This window comes from Nicotiana tomentosiformis, chromosome 6, assembly GCF_000390325.3.
Source record: "Nicotiana tomentosiformis chromosome 6, ASM39032v3, whole genome shotgun sequence".
Classification (NCBI taxonomy): Eukaryota; Viridiplantae; Streptophyta; class Magnoliopsida; order Solanales; family Solanaceae; genus Nicotiana; species Nicotiana tomentosiformis.
The window spans coordinates 83,667,114-83,687,809 of NC_090817.1; positions in this window are offsets into that span (position 1 = coordinate 83,667,114).

Genomic DNA, 20,696 nt, shown 5'->3' on the forward strand with positions numbered 1-20,696 from the left:
AACTTATTTGTTGATAAGAGTATAAAATGCTTGAGTGCTAAATATATGTTTTCATGAAAAGGTTTATCTTTTGAAATTACAACAAGGAAGCACTTTTTGTATCTTTAGATTGATGTTAATTGGTAAAGGTTTTAACATGAAAATGGATATTCATATGATTTAATTCAAATGGTTTAGATTGGCTATAAAAACCATGATTTGATAAAAATAGATCCTTTGAGGCAATTATGCTATGAATCTATTTTTGATATGTCAAATATTTTAGGAGTTACTAGTGGAGACCACCGAAATTGATTTGAATGTTGAGTTCGTTACCATGAAACTACACGTGCCGGAGTAGGAAAATATTCCAAGGCAAAGCCGAGGTTTGTGGGATAAAGTCCCTCATTGAGAGGGCAGATGATCATTACTTAACATAATCAGGTTAAGTTGACTCGTACGACACTACGGGAAGCCACCCAGACAAGTATAGTCAAATACTTGTTGCTAGGATGATCACCTAGTAGTTGTTCATTATATCGGTGTCGGTATAGTACTCCTGGTGAAAGGTAAAATAGAACTTTCTTATGTTTAGGCCGAAGGAGACGGAAATAATTTTGATGACTTAATGATATTGAAATGGCTTTATATGATTTCTATTAAAATCTTGGGTTGATAGAGATGTTCTAAAACTTTATAGCATGGCTTACATTTCACTTGTCTTTTATTTAAAATGATAAAGAGAATGATTTATATAACTGTTTATTACTTTATGTCCAATATTGGTTGCATAGTTTTTGTAAAATCTTGTCCCAGGAACTTAAGTTAAAGAGAGTCTATGTCACTTATTGAGTACCGTTGTGGTATACCCCTCCAAGGCCCCACTTACTTTACATATTTCAGGATGAGGTATGATACGTGGCATATAGACAGGGCTAGGATGACTCTCTTCCTAAGGTATATGGCGAGGCACCACTCCTATTTCGTAGTAGCTATCATGTTATTTTCTTAATTTATGTTAGATGGGTATTAGCCCAAGTATTTAGTTCTATTCCTTGGTGTAGAGGCTCCATAGATAGTTGTGAAAAGTTGTAGTAATGGGGTTGTACGCGACATATATGAAAAGATATATATTTTACTTAGTCTCATTGTTATGATTATGAGAGGCTACAAGTATGATTTTGAATTGGAAAATGTTTCCATTGTTTAACTTAAAAATATATAAAATTTTCAAAGAGCTTCCGCAGTTAAATTGGTTTTCATGCATATAGTTTGGGTGCATCATATGGTTGGTCGCTCGGGTCGGATAGTGTGCCGAGTGCCGGTCACATGGATTTGGGTTGTGACAAAACGTACCATAGGCTTGCCTGTAGTGTAATACTCTACTAATTGAGCTCATTCAGTCAAGGATCAATTAGAACTTTATTTTGGTTGTAATGTAAGCTGTGGGACATGTAAGATACATATAGATATAGTGACTACACCTCTCACGACCGAAAATTCATTATAGGTCGTGATGGCTCCTAACGTCTCCGCCAGGCAAGCCAACGGTGCATTATCACATTAGTTATTCATTTTTATTACTTTCGAAATCATAAACTTTAATAAGGAAGAAAATTTACACTTTTAAATCCACGGGAACGTACAAAATTTATAGTTAATAAAAGAAATGAAAGGTGATGATAATATACAGAACCGTAAGCATCAACTAGTATACCCCAAAACTCGGTGTCAAAAGTGCATGAGCATTTACTAAGAAATACAATAATAATAAAACGTATGTGTGAAATGTAAATAAGACAGGACAAGGTGAATAGTATGATGAGAACTCTGTGAATTGCGATGCGTAGCCTGGAATGCTGCTCCCATATGGTCTCATCAACAACTGTGCCTACGCGCCAAGATAATTACCAAATGAACCTGTCAGATACTGCACATTTAGTGCAGAAGTGCAGCATGAGTACATAAATCAACGCGTACCCAGTAAGTATCTAGCCTAACCCCGGAGTAGTGACGAGGAGTCGACAAAGACACTTACTAGTGGTCCAATAATCAATATGGTAAATCATAAACAGATAAGAAGCACAACAGCAGAAGTGAGGTAAATCTGCAACTAACACAAAATTTCTTTTAATGATATCAATTTCTGAAATCTCATATTCTATCTCAACAGCTCAGAAATATCAAGTGCCAATATCAAATGGATAAGGAAATACCATATAAAGTTCTGGGCATCAGTGAAAGAATAATCTCGTGAACATTCTGGCTGCTAGCGATATCACGCAGGATTATGTTGAGGTCGTACGACCCGATCCTGAATAATGTGTACATTGCCGATGGTTGAGCGACATGAACCATAGATAGATCTATTATACTGCCGAGGCATTTGGCCAGCTCCACAAGAAAGGAAGAAAATTATCGAATTTACGAGACACGTGCTTACAATGCAGTACATGAGCACAAAGTTAATATAACCTTTACCGTTTCTCAAATAATTTGCCAACAACTCAAGTGATAAGACTCAGCATAATATATACGCATATTTCTAAGTCAGATTCAATTATAAATTCAATTAACTATGCCAGCAGAATGAGTTCAAATAATTCAAATATTACATGATAAAATCCTAAGTTTACCCGGACATAAATATGTTTTAGCTATGTACGGACTCTCGTCACCTCGTGCGTACGTAGCACCCACAACTAGTAGAACATAAGAATTACATCACTTAGGGGGTAGTTTCCCCTCACAAGGTTAGACAGGAAACTTACATCAGTCCGAAAATCCATAACCGTCTCCAACGCCTCTCTAACACCTCAACTAAAAGCCAAACGTTCCAAAAACTAGTCAAACAACGTGCAAATCAATCAAAATATACTCCAATGCTTACAATTTAACAATTTATAATAATTCCCAACTCCGCTCGAAAAGTCAATAAAGTCTACCCTCGGACCCACATGCCCGGATTCCGAAAATATTTGAAGATAAACTTTAATCATAACCCCACAAACTCAAATATATAATTTATTCTAAATTCTATGTCCAATTTTGGGGTCAAAATCCAAAAATACCTATTTCTAGGTTTTCTACCAAAATTCCAAATTTTTACTAATTTTCATGTTTAAATCCATATATAAACCATGTATTTAACTCACAATATGCGGTAATTACTTAACTTGACATAGATGATGAAAATCTTCCCTCCAAGAGCTCCAAAAATCCCCCAACCAAATGAAAATGTGAGAGAAATGGGCTAAGTCTCGGATTAAAAACACCCCACTGCTCAGGACATTCGCACTTGCGCACGAATTTGTCGTACCTACAAGCTCGCTTTTGCGAGACAAATCTTGCTTCTGCAAAGTGCACTGCCCAGCTGCTCCATCGCACCTGCGGCAGAATGTCCGCTTTTGCGCAAATGCAGGTGCGAGCCACCATTGCGTTTCTGTGCCAGAGACGTCATATGCAATCACGCAGGTGCAGGAATTTCTTCGCACCTGCGACCATTGCCTTGACCCTTCCCCAACCGCATCTACAACCTTCAGCTAGCTTCAGCGAAGTCGCATCTGCAACCAAGGCTTCGTAGAAGTGATTGCACCAGCAACAGAAATATCCCAAAAACTTTGGCAAGGCTAAAATCAATCCGAACCCCATCCGAAACTCACCTGAGCCACTCGGGGTCTTAACCAAATATACAAACACGTCCCAAAATACGATACAAACTTAGTCGAAGCCTTAAATCATGCCAAACAACATCAAAACGACGAGTCAATGATCGAAACCTTTCTTTAAACTTTCAAACATTCAAACTTCGCCGAACGCGTCTGAATTATACTTAAACATCCCGGAATCACGCCAAATTTTGCGTGCAAGTCGCAAATCACGATACGAACCTATTCCAAGGCTCAGAATCCCGAATGGACATCGACAACACCAAAGTCCACTTCAAACCAAACATAAGAAATTCTTAAACTTTCAAAATGCCAACTTTCTACAATAAGTATCGAAATGCTTCTGGACTACCCGATACTCAACCCGAACATATGCCCAAGTACGAAATCATTATATGAATAGTGTGCCAAGTGCCGGCCACGTGAATTTGGGTTGTGAAAAAACGTACCATAGGCTTGCCTGTAGTGTAATACTCTACTAATTGAGCTCATTCAGTCAAGGATCAAGTAGGACTTTATTTTGGCTGTAATGTAAGCTGCGGGACATGTAAGATAATATAGATATAGTGACTACACCACTCACGAGCCAAAATCCACTATAGGTAATGATGGCTCCCAACGTTGCCGTCAGGCAAGACAACGGTGCATTATCATATTAGTTATTCATTTTTATTACTTTCGAAATCAACAACTTTAGTAAGGAAGACAATTTACACTTTTAAATCCACGGGAACGTACAAAATTTGTAGTTAATAAAAGAAATGAAAGGTGATGATAATATACAGAACCGTAAGCATCAACTAGTTTACGCCAAAACTCGGTGTCACTAGTGCATGAGCATTTACTAATAAATACAATAATAATAAAACTTATGTCTGAAATGTAAATAAGACAGGACAAGGTGAATAGTATGATGAGAACTATGTGAATTGCGATGCGTAGCCTGGAATGCAGCTCCCATATGGTCTCATCAACAACTGTGCCTACGCGCCAAGATAATTACCAAATGAACCTGTCAGATGCTGCACATTTAGTGCAGAAGTGCAGCATGAGTACATAAATCAACGCATACCCAGTAAGTATCTAGCCTAACCCCGGAGAAGTAGTGACGAGGGGTCGACAAAGATACTTACTAGTGGTCCAATAATCAATATGGTAAATCATAAACAGATAAGAAGCACAACAGCAGAAGTGAGGTAAATCTGCAACTAACACAAAATTTCTTTTAATGATATCAATTTCTGAAATCTCATATTCTATCTCAACAGCTCAGAAATATCAAGTGCCAATATCAAATGGATAAGGAAATACCATATAAAGTTCCGGGCATCAGTGAAAGAATAATCTCGTGAACATTCTGGCTGCTAGCGATATCACGTATGATTATGTTGAGGTCGTACGACCCGATCCTGAATAATGTGTACATTGCCGATGGTTGAGCGACATGAACCATAGATAGATCTATTATACTGCCGAGGCATTTGGCCAGCTCCACAAGAAAGGAAGGAAATTATCTAATTTACGAGACACGTGCTTACAATGCAATACATGAGCACAAAGTTAATATAACCTTTACCGTTTCTCAAATAACTTGCCAACAACTCAAGTGATAAGACTCAGCATAATATATACACATATTTCTAAGTCAGATTCAATTATAAATTCAATTAACTAAGCCAGCAGAATGAGTTCAAATAATTCAAATATTACATGATAAAGTCCTAAGTTTACCCGGATATAAACATATTTTAGCTACATACGGACTCTCGTCACCTCGTGCGTACGTAGCACCCACAACTAGTAGAACATAAGAATTACATCACTTAAGGGGTAGTTTCCCCCTCACAAGGTTAGACAGGAAACTTATCTCGCTCCGAAATTCCATAACCTGTTCCAACGCCTCTCTAACACCTCAACTCAAAGCCAAACGTTCCGAAACTAGTCAAACAACGTGCAAGTCAATCAAAATATACTCCAATGCTTACAATTTAACAATTTATAATAATTCCCAACTCCGCTCGAAAAGACAATAAAGTCTACCCTCGGGCCCACATGCCCGGATTCCGAAAATATTTGAATATAAACTTTAATCATAACACAACGAACTCAAATATATAATTTATTCTAAATTCTATGTCCAATTTTGGGGTCAAAATCCAAAAAACCAATTTCTAGGTTTTCTACCAAAATTCCAAATTTTTACTAATTTTCATGTTTAAATCCATATATAAACCATGTATTTAACTCACAATATGCGGGAATTACTTAATTTGACATGGATGATGAAAATCTTCCCTCCAAGAGCTCCAAAAATCCACTAACCAAATGAAAATATGAGAGAAATGGGCTAAGTCTCGGATTAAAAACACCCCACTGCTCAGGACATTCGCACTTGCGCACGAATTTGTCGTACCTACAAGCTCGCTTTTGCGAGACAAATCTTGCTTCTGCAAAGTGCACTGCCCAGCTGCTCCATCGCACCTGCGGCAGAATGTCCGCTTTTGCGCAAATGCAGGTGCGAGCCACCATTGCGTTTCTGTGCCAGAGACGTCATATGCAATCACGCAGGTGCAGGAATTTCTTCGCACCTGCGACCATTGCCTTGACCCTTCCCCAACCGCATCTACAACCTTCAGCTAGCTTCAGCGAAGTCGCATCTGCAACCAAGGCTTCGTAGAAGTGATTGCACCAGCAACAGAAATATCCCAAAAACTTTGGCAAGGCTAAAATCAATCCGAACCCCATCCGAAACTCACCTGAGCCACTCGGGGTCTTAACCAAATATACAAACACGTCCCAAAATACGATACAAACTTAGTCGAAGCCTTAAATCATGCCAAACAACATCAAAACGACGAGTCAATGATCGAAACCTTTCTTTAAACTTTCAAACATTCAAACTTCGCCGAACGCGTCTGAATTATACTTAAACATCCCGGAATCACGCCAAATTTTGCGTGCAAGTCGCAAATCACGATACGAACCTATTCCAAGGCTCAGAATCCCGAATGGACATCGAGAACACCAAAGTCCACTTCAAACCAAACATAAGAAATTCTTAAACTTTCAAAATGCCAACTTTCTACAATAAGTATCGAAATGCTTCTGGACTACCCGATACTCAACCCGAACATATGCCCAAGTACGAAATCATTATATAAATAGTGTGCCAAGTGCCGGCCACGAGGATTTGGGTTGTGAAAAAACGTACCATAGGCTTGCCTGTAGTGTAATACTCTACTAATTGAGCTCATTCAGTCAAGGATCAAGTAGGACTTTATTTTGGCTGTAATGTAAGCTGCGGGACATGTAAGATACATATAGATATAGTGACTACACCACTCACGAGCCAAAATCCACTATAGGTAATGATGGCTCCTAACGTTGCCGTCAGGCAAGACAACGGTGCATTATCATATTAGTTATTCATTTTTATTACTTTCGAAATCATAAACTTTAGTAAGGAAGACAATTTACACTTTTAAATCCACAGGAACGTACAAAATTTGTAGTTAATAAAAGAAATAAAAGGTGATGATAATATACAGAACCGTAAGCATCAACTAGTTTACGCCAAAACTCGGTGTCACTAGTGCATGAGCATTTACTAATAAATACAATAATAATAAAACTTATGTCTGAAATGTAAATAAGACAGGACAAGGTGAATAGTATGATGAGAACTCTGTGAATTGCGATGCGTAGCCTGGAATGCAGCTCCCATATGGTCTCATCAACAACTGTGCCTACGCGCCAAGATAATTACCAAATGAACCTGTCAGATACTGCACATTTAGTGCAGAAGTGCAGCATGAGTACATAAATCAATGCGTACCCAGTAAGTATCTAGCCTAACCCCGGAGAAGTAGTGACGAGGGGTCGACAAAGATACTTACTAGTGGTCCAATAATCAATATGGTAAATCATAAACAGATAAGAAGCACAACAGCAGAAGTGAGGTAAATCTGCAACTAACACAAAATTTCTTTTAATGATATCAATTTCTGAAATCTCATATTCTATCTCAACAGCTCAGAAATATCAAGTGCCAATATCAAATGGATAAGGAAATACCATATAAAGTTCCGGGCATCAGTGAAAGAATAATCTCGTGAACATTCTGGCTGCTAGCGATATCACGCATGATTATGTTGAGGTCGTACGACCCGATCCTGAATAATGTGTACATTGCCGATGGTTGAGCGACATGAACCATAGATAGATCTATTATACTGCCGAGGCGTTTGGCTAGCTCCACAAGAAAGGAAGGAAATTATCTAATTTACGAGACACGTGCTTACAATGCAATACATGAGCACAAAGTTAATATAACCTTTACCGTTTCTCAAATAACTTGCCAACAACTCAAGTGATAAGACTCAGCATAATATATACACATATTTCTAAGTCAGATTCAATTATAAATTCAATTAACTAAGCCAGCAGAATGAGTTCAAATAATTCAAATATTACATGATAAAGTCCTAAGTTTACCCGGATATAAACATATTTTAGCTACATACGGACTCTCGTCACCTCGTGCGTACGTAGCACCCACAACTAGTAGAACATAAGAATTACATCACTTAAGGGGTAGTTTCCCCCTCACAAGGTTAGACAGGAAACTTATCTCGCTCCGAAATTCCATAACCTGTTCCAACGCCTCTCTAACACCTCAACTCAAAGCCAAACGTTCCGAAACTAGTCAAACAACGTGCAAGTCAATCAAAATATACTCCAATGCTTACAATTTAACAATTTATAATAATTCCCAACTCCGCTCGAAAAGACAATAAAGTCTACCCTCGGGCCCACATGCCCGGATTCCGAAAATATTTGAATATAAACTTTAATCATAACACAACGAACTCAAATATATAATTTATTCTAAATTCTATGTCCAATTTTGGGGTCAAAATCCAAAAAACCAATTTCTAGGTTTTCTACCAAAATTCCAAATTTTTACTAATTTTCATGTTTAAATCCATATATAAACCATGTATTTAACTCACAATATGCGGGAATTACTTAATTTGACATGGATGATGAAAATCTTCCCTCCAAGAGCTCCAAAAATCCACTAACCAAATGAAAATATGAGAGAAATGGGCTAAGTCTCGGATTAAAAACACCCCACTGCTCAGGACATTCGCACTTGCGCACGAATTTGTCGTACCTACAAGCTCGCTTTTGCGAGACAAATCTTGCTTCTGCAAAGTGCACTGCCCAGCTGCTCCATCGCACCTGCGGCAGAATGTCCGCTTCTGCGCAAATGCAGGTGCGAGCCACCATTGCGTTTCTGCGCCAGAGACCTCATATGCGATCAGGCAGGAGCGGGAATTTCTTTGCACCTGCGACCATTGCCTTTCCCCTTCCTCAACTGCTTCTACAACCTTTATCTCGCTTCAGGGAAGTCACTTCTGCGACCAAGACTTCGTTGAAGCGATTGCACCAGCAACAGAAAAATCCCAGCAATTTCGACAAGGCTCAAATCAATCTGAACCCCATCCGAATCTCACCCGAGCCACTCCAGGTCTTAACCAAATATACCAACACGTCCCAAAATACGATACAAACTTAGTCGAAGCCTCAAATCATGCCAAACAATATCAAAACTACGAATCGACGATCGAAACCTTTCTTTAAACTTTCAAACATTCAAACTTTGCCAAACGCGTCTGAATTATACTTAAACATCCCGGAATCACGCCAAATTTTGCGTGCAAGTTGCAAATCACGATACGAACCTATTCCAAGGCTCAGAATCCCGAACGAACATCGACAACACCAAAGTCCACTTCAAACCAAACATAAGAAATTCTTAAACTTTCAAAATGCCAACTTTCTACAATAAGTATCGAAATGCTTCTGGACCACCCGATACTCAACCCGAACATACGCCCAAGTACGAAATCAACATAAGAATCTATTGGAACCTTTAAATTCTGATTCCGAGGTCATTTACGCAAAAGTCAAACCTTAGTCAACTCTTCTAACTTAAGCTTCTGAATTTAAAATTTTACTTCTGAAACCACTCCGAACTTCCCAAAATTCAATTCCAACCATGCGTACAAGTCATAAAACATGAAGTGAAGCTACTCGAGGCCTCAAATCGCTGAACGACATGCTAGATCTCAAAATGGGTCATTACAACACCTCCTTGAGAACTTTAATACATATACAATAACAATTCAAACCCTACGCTTGTGTTGAACCAAACCTCAACCTTCACATCATATTAACATCAAGCTCCCAATTTCTTTAAGCACAGACAAAGCAAGATTTACTACTAGCAAGGAATATTTTTTTTATAATATATACAAACACTAACATTTTTTTCTTTCTCTTTTTTTTAATTCATACAAGTGGATCTCACAATTTTTTCAAACAGTGCACCTTTATCTTTTTCTATAGTTCCATTCAAAAACCTAACCATACCTCCACTTAGATTTTAACAAGCTTATAAATATATCAAGTGCTCAAGAGAGGTAAACGGTTCAACTAGATAGTCAATTCAAACAAAGGGGTCAGACTTGTAGTGTGGTTGCCAAAGAAATTAGGATTACATGCTCAAAAGGGCTAACTGGCATACCAAACAATTAGGCAGGTCACAGACATATAATTGGCTCAAGAAAGAATTGTCTATTTCACTTCCTAGACTAAACAAAACTGCTATTGTGCTTTGCAAACACACGGGGCAAGTTCTAGACATCAACTGACATGCACAGAATATCAACACAAACCTCGCACATAACTCACTTAGAATCAGATCTATCCTGATTCTCTAGTTTAAGTAGTTAAGCAAAGTCACAATCACACAATTTAAGGTACTTATTCGTGAGTCCATAACTGAGCCTAGGCGTCATAACTAAGGAACTTACCACTCTCAAGGCATATGCAGTCAAGGAAAATTGGTTCAAATTAGCATTATGACACAAGATTCTATATTCCTAAAAAACCTAACTACACCCGGTTCAAGTAAAACCCTTAGAAAAGAACCACAACACAAACAAAACCCAAGGGAAAATTATTACACTACCTAAGAAAGTAAAATAAAATCAAATAAAAATAAAAAACATATTTTTGGATTTTCAAGTTTTGTTGATTTTTTTGTATTTTTCTCGTTCGACTTCAAATCCACCAAGAAGCCAGTCGACGAAATCCATCACCGTGAAGAGTCGAAACTAAACAATTATGATTACTAACTATTACAGACCGATAGAATTTAGAGTTATAATTACAGACTATATTGTCTAAGAAAGCAAGAAACAAATCAAACAAAACCAACTGGAAAATAAAAAACAAATACAAATACAAACAAATAGGAGAAACCCACCCCAAACATAAGAAATTGCATTGTCCTAAATGCAAAACAATAGAAACAAGAGTGAAAAGGTAACTCCCTGAGGCCTTTGGCCTACTCCTCATCAACACCATCAAATGTGTGTAGGTACTCCTCATCATCGGAGGGAACATAGTTTACGTCCTCATCCGGTGGCATCTGTGCTCCATCGGCCAAGCCCAACCACTGTTGAATGACCGCAGAGAGGGGGTGGTCCTCCTATAGCTTTGCCAAGTCAGTCTCCCCCCGAGCAGCGGGAAGGCGCATATCAGCAAATATCAGCTGCAGTGTCTCCTCGACACAAAGTAATCTCTGATCCACAAGAACAACAGCAGAAGGGGGGTCTGTCACAGCTGTGACATCAAAAGCCTTAAGAGGCTACATCACCGAAATTGTCCGATCATAATAGAACTCCTCCTCCACATGGTGCGTCCGCAGAAGCCGAGTGATCATTCTCGAAAAGTACAGGCAGCGGGCCCCAAGTGGTTGTACTCGAGCCTTGAGCTCAAGCATAATCTTGTCCAGATCGAACTTCATCCGAGTCAAGATGGCATAAATGAGACACACCTTCAACCTGGAGACATCAGTGTCATTCTGGGTAGGCATGATCTTTGCATTAATCAACCATAGAATGACCCTGGAGGACGCTGGAGAAGGCTTTTCTTCATGTCTTTGTGAAACTCATTAGCATCTCGCGTCCACATGGCAGAAGAATCAGCGCCACACAGTTGGCGCCTAATATCAGGATAGGGGTCTAATGCAGTAACCTATAGAACAACTTATGAGAGTGCTCTGTGAAACCCATAGTATGATTTATCACTTATGAGGAAAAGGAGATCATCTTGCCTCTCACCTGCACCTTATACACCACATCCAAACTGGCCTTAGGCTGCCAATTAGCATAGAACTCCTTTACCATGTTCACGTTCACCGACTTATCAGGACAGAACAAGCTTTCAAAACCCAGATATCTGATATTGTTGTAAATCCCCGAGTACTTCCTGGCTAGCTTGCCATCATCAATACTAACTTCCGGGTCGGGGCTCACTACCGGAACAAAGGTCCGGTACCAATTTCTAGCATGAGCTGCTATAACCCGAATGCCATACTTGCAGCTCGGTACTACATCCACATCTGGATCAATGTTCTCCACTTCCTCCTCCATTAGGGCAGGGGGAGGTGCCCCCGACCTCCTCTACAGCTACTAGAGGAAACCTCATAGGAACCTGTGTTAACACATTTGCTAGGATAGCGAGACCTTGTACCTACACAAGATGAACACATATAGCCACAACACTTATAACAAAAAGCAAGACAAAATGGGGTAACCACCCCACACTTATGTTATTGGCATGTTCACAAGTACAATGTATATCGGGGACTCAGACTACCCCATTGAAAGCACGCCACAAGTAATCAACAACCCACCCAACCACCAACATAATATTACAACAACATTACCACGGACCATAGTAGTGTAAAAGACAAAATCAAGAAGCTACACTAGTAACTAAGAGAAGAACATAAGAAGTCATACTAATTTACTACTAACAAAATTAAGAAGTTACAATACAACACTACACAAGTACATAGCATGAATCGGACACCCCAATTAACACCTAGCAACACATTAGAATGGGGTGGTCAATCGATTATCCCTCGGGGATAACACGGTAAAGTTTCACAACATAAGAACATGGCCTCCCATCCCACACCTATCATCTAGCAATACATCCCATAAAGCACTTCCCTTTTAAATTAGCAACACTAACACAATTTTATGTCACTAAGGCATTTCAACAAACACAATATGGGCAAATCTTTTACCATCTTATTTCAATTCAAAGTGGGTTAGAACCACCATACAACATCAGCAAACACACCACCCAATACAACCACAACATCACCACATCTTCATAATAGCCAAAGTGCACAAATTTGATACAATTCACCAATTTTCGGCCATAATGGCACCACCACCAAACTTCATCATAAAATAACTCCAATGCCACCAAAACATACTAAAAATATACCACAATCATAAGAACAATGAAAACCCCACAAGTTTAAGCAAAAATTTTGGCCAAAATATGGATATTAACAACAACAAAAAAAGAATTAAAAACTACCAAGGGTTAGAGATATTAACTAAACTACCTAAAATTACTACTAAAAGAGAAGAGAAGAGAAAAGAGAACTTACCTTGATGAGTGATGGAGGTGGGAGAATTTGAGGGGAAGAAATTTGAAGAAGAAGAAGAATGGGGTATTTGGGTTAGAGAGGAAAGTTTGAGAGAGATAATGACAGATATGGGGGGGGGGGGGGGAACGGGGTGTTAGAGTAAAGCTGGGTGTCTTTTTTTTGTTTTTTTTAACTTTTAATTTTTTTTTAAAAATTCCTGGCCGTATATTTTTGCACAGTGGGCTTTTTCAGAGAGCCGACTTTCTGTCAAACTCGCCTGTTTGGCCTAGCATGTCACGCCAAGCCAAATTTCTCAGAGTTCCGGTGATTTTTGCTTTTAAGCCCACGGGTTGCAACCCCACTCTAATATATACTTATTTTGTGTACCATTCTTGCTCATACCTGTCCGAATAAATATCAAAACTCCTAAAAAATAGTAGTCCTACTCTACACTCAAATTACACTATGCTACAAATCAAGAAAAAATGTTAGAAGTAGTTATGAGTTATAGTCGTCAGCTTGACTCAGTCTCTTAGGCTCATTTGATCACGATGTTAGAGGATTGCTTGTCAAATCCTCCAACAAAGTATATTTTTAACATGTGCCCATTCACTTTAAATCTCGCATTCCCTTCTTCATCCTGTATTTTAATGACGCCATACGGTGAGACATGTTTCACCACATACAGACCTGTCCATCTTGACTTGAATTTTTCAGGGAACATCCTAAGTGTACTATTGTATAGCAGAACTTTATCCCCTTCATGAAACTCCTTTGGCTTAATTAGATGATCATGCCACCTTTTTATCTTTTACTTAAAAAGTCACGCATTTTCATACGCGTCTAGCCTCAACTCCTCTAGTTCGTTCATCTGCGCCAACCTGTGTTCACCTGCAAGACTAAGATCAATAAGCTTTATGTTCTATATCAACAAGTAGATGACACGATTTTCCATACACTAATTTGAAAGGTGAAGTCCTATGGTTGTTTTGAATGTAGTTTGGTACGCCCATAGAGCTTCATCCAACTTTATAGACCAATCCTTATGAAAATCACTAACCGTCTATTCAAGAATTTGTTTAAGTTCACGGTTAGCCACTTTAACTTGCCCACTAGTTTGGGCATGGTACGTGATTCCTGTCTTGTGTGTGACCTCATACTTGAACAATAGTACAGCAAACTACTTGTTTACAAAGTGTGACCCATTGTCACTGATAATCACTCGAGGTGTCCCAAAGAGGGTAAAGATGTTCTTTCGTAAGAACTCACACACCACTCGGGCATCATTGGTCCTAGTAGGGATTGTTTCGACCCATTTAGAGATGTAGTCAAAGGCTACTAGGATATACTCATCAGAATGAGACGATGTGAATGGGCCCATGAAGTCAATGCCCCAAACGTCAAAAATATCAAAGCAGTTTCCATGACCTTTGCTGCAGTGCGATTTCCACCATAGTGTCCTCCGGCTGCTCCATCATGGAAATGAGACAGAATGTTTCTCATCTCTCCTTCAGGCATACATCTTCAAATCACACCATCTACACACAGTTTAAACAAGAAAGGGTCATTTCAAAAATAACTTTTTACCTTACCTAGAAGCTTTCTTCTTTAATCATGAGAGAGGTCACAAGGCAACCATCCACTAGCCAAAAAGTTGGCTACATCAACATACCAAGGCGGCCTTTCGGAGACCACAACAATGGAGAAAATCTGCTCATCAGGATACTCTTCCCTTATTTCAACTGTTTCAACCGGAGGTCTCTCAAGTCAAGATAAATGATCTGTGACTTGATTTTCTGTGCCCTTCCTATCTTTGATCTCCAAGTCAAACTCTTGGAGCAACAACACCCACCGCATCAAACACGGCTTGGACTCCTTCTTACTCAACATATATATCAAGGTTGAGTGATTATGTGTATAATCACTTTACTCCCCACAAGATATAATCTAAACTTGTCAAAAGTAAAGAACACAACAAAGAATACTTTCTCAGTAGTGGCATAGTTGACTTGAGTATCATTTAACGTCTTGCTTGCATAGTAGATGGGCCTAAATATCTTTTCTTTTCTATTCTTTTCCACGGAACTGCCTCCACAGCCACATCACTAGCATCACACATTATTTCAAATGGCTGGCTCCAATCAGGTGTCGCCATAATAGGAGCACTCACAAGATTTTCCTTTATCAATTCAAATGCTCTTAAGCACTCCACAGTTAAAACAAACTTGACATCCTTCACTAGCAATGTAGTCAACCGCTTGGTAATGCTGGAAAAGTTCTTGAAGAACCTCCTATAGAACCCATCATGTCCTAAAAAACTTCTTATGCTCTTCACAGAAGTCGGTGGAGGGAGACTAGAAATTACATCAACCTTGGCTCTATCAACTTCAATGCCATGTGTAGTCACTTTGTGGCCCAAGAGAATTCTTGCTTTCACCATGAAGTGACACTTCTCCCAGTTAAGAACTAGGTGAGTGGTTTCGCAACATTCAAGAACAAGCTCCAAATTCTTCAAGCAATCATCAAAGTCACCACCAAAAAGGGTAAAATCATCCATGAATACCTCTAGACACTTCCCGTTTAGATCGTAGAATATAGACATCATGCATCTCTGAAAAGTGGCAAGTGCATTACACAACCCAAATGGTATCCTCTTGTAACCAAAAATACCTGACGAGCAGGTGAATGTAGTCTTCTCAACATCTTCTGGGGCAATGGGTATCTGATTGTAGCCTGAGTACCCATCCAAGAAACAGTAGCATCAATGTCCAACCACTTTTTCGAGCATCTGATCAATGAAGGGAAGAGGGAAGTTGTCTTTCCATGTTGCATCATTCAGCCTTCTATAATCAATGCACATCCTCCACCTGGTGACTGTTCGTGTTGGGATCAATTCATCATCTTCATTCTTCACCACTGTCATGCCCCCCCTTCTTGGGTACAACTTACACTGGACTAATCCATTGGCTATTAGATATGGGGAAAATCACTCCTGCATCTAGCAATTTAATGATCTCCTTGTGCACTACCTCCTTCAGATTTTTGTTTAACTTTCGTTAGGGCTGCACCACTAGCTTGCTTTTTTCTTCTAGTAGAATTTTATTCATGTAAACAGCCGGACCGATTCCTTTAATATCAGTTATACTCCAGCCAATGACCTTTTTGTACTTTTTAGCAGCTCCGCTAGCTTTTGCTCCTATGTACCTATCAATTAAGTAGAAATAATCATAGGAAAATTGTTAGTTTCAAGAAAAGCATATTTCAAGTGAGTAGGGAGGACTTTCAATTCCACACTAGGCTAAGAAGCCTCCTATTTTAGTTCATGTTAATCAACTACTTGATCCTCAGTTTCAAGAGCTTCAGCCTCCTTCTTCATTTGAGGATGTTCATCTTCCACTATGCTAGACTGAATAATACACCTCTCTAGAGTATCCCCCACAAGCTTGTCAAACTTATATTTTTCAGGCAATTCCCCAACAACATCTAGCTTGAAGCACGAGTAGGCAGACGCCTCATCACTGGGGTATTTCATCATCCTTTTCATCTGGAACACCACTTTCTCATTGCCCACTCTGAGCATAAGCTTTTCCTTGTAGATATCAAGGATAGCTTTGCCTGTAGATAAAAATGGCCTCCATAGAATTAGAGGCACCTCCTTGTTCAACTCCATATCTATCACAATAAAGTATACGGGGAACACAATCTTCTCCACCATAACTAGAATATTCTCAATGATTCCCTCAGGAAATATTATGGTTTGGTCAACCAGTTATAGGGACAATGGTATTGATTTGATCACTCCAAGCTCACTTTTCAGTTTTCTGAATACAGACAAAGGCATTAGATTTATAGAAGCACTAGAATCACATAGGGCCTTGTCGAATTTCTCACTCCCTAACGAGCGTGGTATGGTGAAGTTTCTTGTGTCCCCACACTTTTGAGGAATTTTATTTTTCAATATGGCACTGCATTGGGCATTTAGCTTGACCACTGCTTTCTCCTCTAATTTCCTCTTGCTGGACAAGATTTCCTTCAAGAACGTAGCAAAAGCAGGCATCTGAGTGAGTACCTCTGTGAATGGAATGTTCACATAAAGTTGCTTGATTATCTCCAAGAACCGCCCGAAACACTTGTCAAGTTTTTCCTGCTTCATCTTTTGAGGGAATGGTAGTGATGGCATATGTCTACTTTCTTCAATCTCCTTTTGTACCCCACTACTCTGGCCTTTCTACTCTTCACTCTTTTTGTCTTCCAGTGTCTCAGTTTTCTTGTTCACCACCTCGGGCCTAGCTTACACCACTGGGTCAGCCAATGTTTTGCCGCTTCTCAGAGATACTACTTTGATTGCTTCCTTTGGGTTCTTTTCATAGTCAGAGGGTAGAGTCCCAGAAGCCCTCTTAGATAACAAATTTGCAATTTGTCCCATTTGTCTTTCTAAATTCCGGATGGTCGTGCCCTATTCTTGGATGGTTGTGCCTTAAGTCTCAAATTTTTCATTTGATTTGTTGATGAACGCCTTCATGAGATCTTCCATACTAGACTAATTTGACTGTTGTGTCTAGTACTACTGCCTCTGTTGGTTCTGAAAACCTGGTGGTCCTTGACCCTGGGGTCTAGGATTATTTTGCTGCCATGAGTTCAAACTCCCACTAGGTGAACTCCACAAAAAACCTTGATGTCTTTGACCCATAGCATTTTAGTTTTTCCCACATTGGTAGTTTCCTCTATTATAGTTCCCCACAGCGTTGACTTTCTCAGTTGAAGCTTGACACTCATGTGTAGGGTGTCCCATTTCACAAAAGTCACATGCTGTTTGTGCCTCACTCTATAGCTTGGCCAATGTCAATTTTCTTATCTCCTTGGCCATGGTGTCTAGCTGGGCTTGCATGGATGTGTTACAGTCCACCTGGTGACCCTAACTGATTTTCTTCTGTCATTACTCTCAGCAGGCCACTGGCTAGCATCCTCAGATAATTTATCAAGGATTAAGACAACCCCCTCTGGAGTTTTCTTCATTAGTGGACTTACACATGCAGTATTCAGAGTTCGTTGCAAGGAGGATATCAGTCCATCCCAAAAATCCTGGAGTTGCATCCACAATTCAATTCCGTTGTGCTGACACTTTTTGACTATCTCCTTGAATCTTTCCCCATCTTCGAAAACCATTTGTCTCCTTCTGGTAGAAATAATGGATTTACCTTCTAAATTTCCTTGTTTTTGCAGCTGAGAAATACTTGTCAATAAACGTTTTGGTCATATCTTCCCATGTCCTGATCGACCCTGTGGGTAAGCTACGAAGCTAGTTCTTCGCGTCATCTTTCAATGAAAAGGGTAATGCCCTTAAGTAGACCACATCTTTTGATACTCCATTGTATTGGAAGGTGTTCACGATTTCTTCAAAGTCCATCAAGTGAGTGTTAGGATCTTCATTCACCTTTTCTCTAAAGATACAATTGTTTTGGATGGTTTGAAGCAAGACTTGCTTCAACTCGAAGTTGTTTGCTGCTATGGGTGAAGGTCTGACACCAGACAGTCCTTGATTGTAAACTGGTCTAGCATAGCCACCCAATGATCTTCCAAGCCTGGGTGCTGCATTCTCGAACTGGTCTTCAACCAAGGGTCGGTTTAGATTGAATCTTCGACCCTCACCATCTTCGATAGTTACCTCATTAGCTCTAAGGGCGCATCAGTGATGTTTTCTCGGAGTAAATCATTTCATCCACTTTTTGACATCCAGACTTGGTCCTCGACCCCCGAACATGATTCCGACTTAATTTCTTAGGCTTCTACTCAGACTTCAAAGCTCCAACTTGTTCGATTTAGCTTCAAATTAACTTTTTACTCGTAATCACTTCCTGCAAGGCATAAAATACGTAATAAGTGTAACTCACTATTATTTAAGTTCAAACACACATAAAATGTGGTAATTAGAGTGCAATACTACCGCTAAAATATGAGTTTCTGGCCTACCATCAACATGTATTTTGTCTCTCAGGGGTTTAACAATATCTAGAGGGGACACATCTATGGCAGATGCTAGAACATCAAGTTTTGATGGAGAAGGTTTTACTTGAGCATCCTTGTCAATTGCAGGTTCCCCTTGAGCAATAGGACCCTTAATCGCTGGTTCCCCCTTAACAACAACAATGTCAACTGGTTTTCCACCTTTTACTAACTTCCTTGAGGTGGCCTTAACCTTTGTGGATTTGGAGGTGGTCTATGGTGTAGTCATAGTCGCTTGGGTGTTTGTTATTGGAGATGGAGGTGCACAGATGGCAGAGGATGGAGGTGGAAGAGTGACAGTGGGTGGTGGTACAGTGATATTAGAGGATGGGGTAAAGAAGAAGCAGGTAATGGTGTAGAGCTAATTACCGATTCACCCTCTTCTTTGGCATAGGCTTCTTAACTTTGGATTTAGAGCTAGGTTTTGAGGATGATTTAGTTTTTGAGGGAGTTTGGCTAAGCTTTGTCATGATGAAGAAGAGACGAGATAATTTTCTTTGTTTCTTGGTTAGGGTTTAAAGAAAAATAGTGAATTTGAGAGAGGCGCGAAGAGATGGATTTAAAGAGGAGTAGTCCTAATTTGACTAGAAGAGAGAGGATATTGATTTGAATTCCAACAGGACTCTAACAACGGATATATTTGACAAACATGCTTTTAGAATTAATAGAACTCTTAATTAAATAGAATCCCCCCTTGATCTTTGATTTTGATAACAGATAGAATCAATGCCTACTTGGTTTGGGAAGTCTGATTACAGTAGTAATTCCAGTTATTAAATTTTAATGGCTTTTAACAAGATGGCATGTACCTGAGTTGGAGAACCAACTCCTTTGCAATTCCTTAGCCCTTTCCACAGTAAAGCTTCAGATACAATAGGTTAATATCATAAGACACCAACATCAGTTAGATTTCTAAGGCAAGTGTGTATACTTAAAACAAGTATGAGACTGAATCAAGTATTTGTTACTCAGACATCTACAGTTATTGCCCTTTTTCCTAGCCAATTATTGGGGTTCAATTTAGTGAGAGGACTTAATTAATCCTAATTCCAGCTCGTTTATTTCAAAATGGTCCCTACTCAGTGCCTTAGTGAATATGTCAGCAATTTGATGTTCGGTTTTATAGAAAGTTATTGACATATTTCCTTTTTGCACATTATCTTTAAGAAAGTTGTATCTGCTGTCAATGTGTTTAGTTCTCTTATGATGATATGGATTCTTAGTAATATTTATGGCACTGGTGTTGTCACAAAAGATAGAAACTCAATCAACAAAAATATTATAGTCCCTGGGTTGCTGCTTTATCCAAAATAATTGTTCGTAACATGATGTTGCTGCCACATATTCTGCTTCAGCTGTAGATAAGCCCACTAAGTTCTGCTTCTTTATTCCCCAAGACACAAGGCAAAAACCTAGAAAGTGAGCTGTTCCAAAAGTGTTTTTCCTATCAACATGAAAACTTGCATAGTCAGCATCAGTATAACCAACTAAGTCAAAATTGTATCATCTTGGATACCATATGT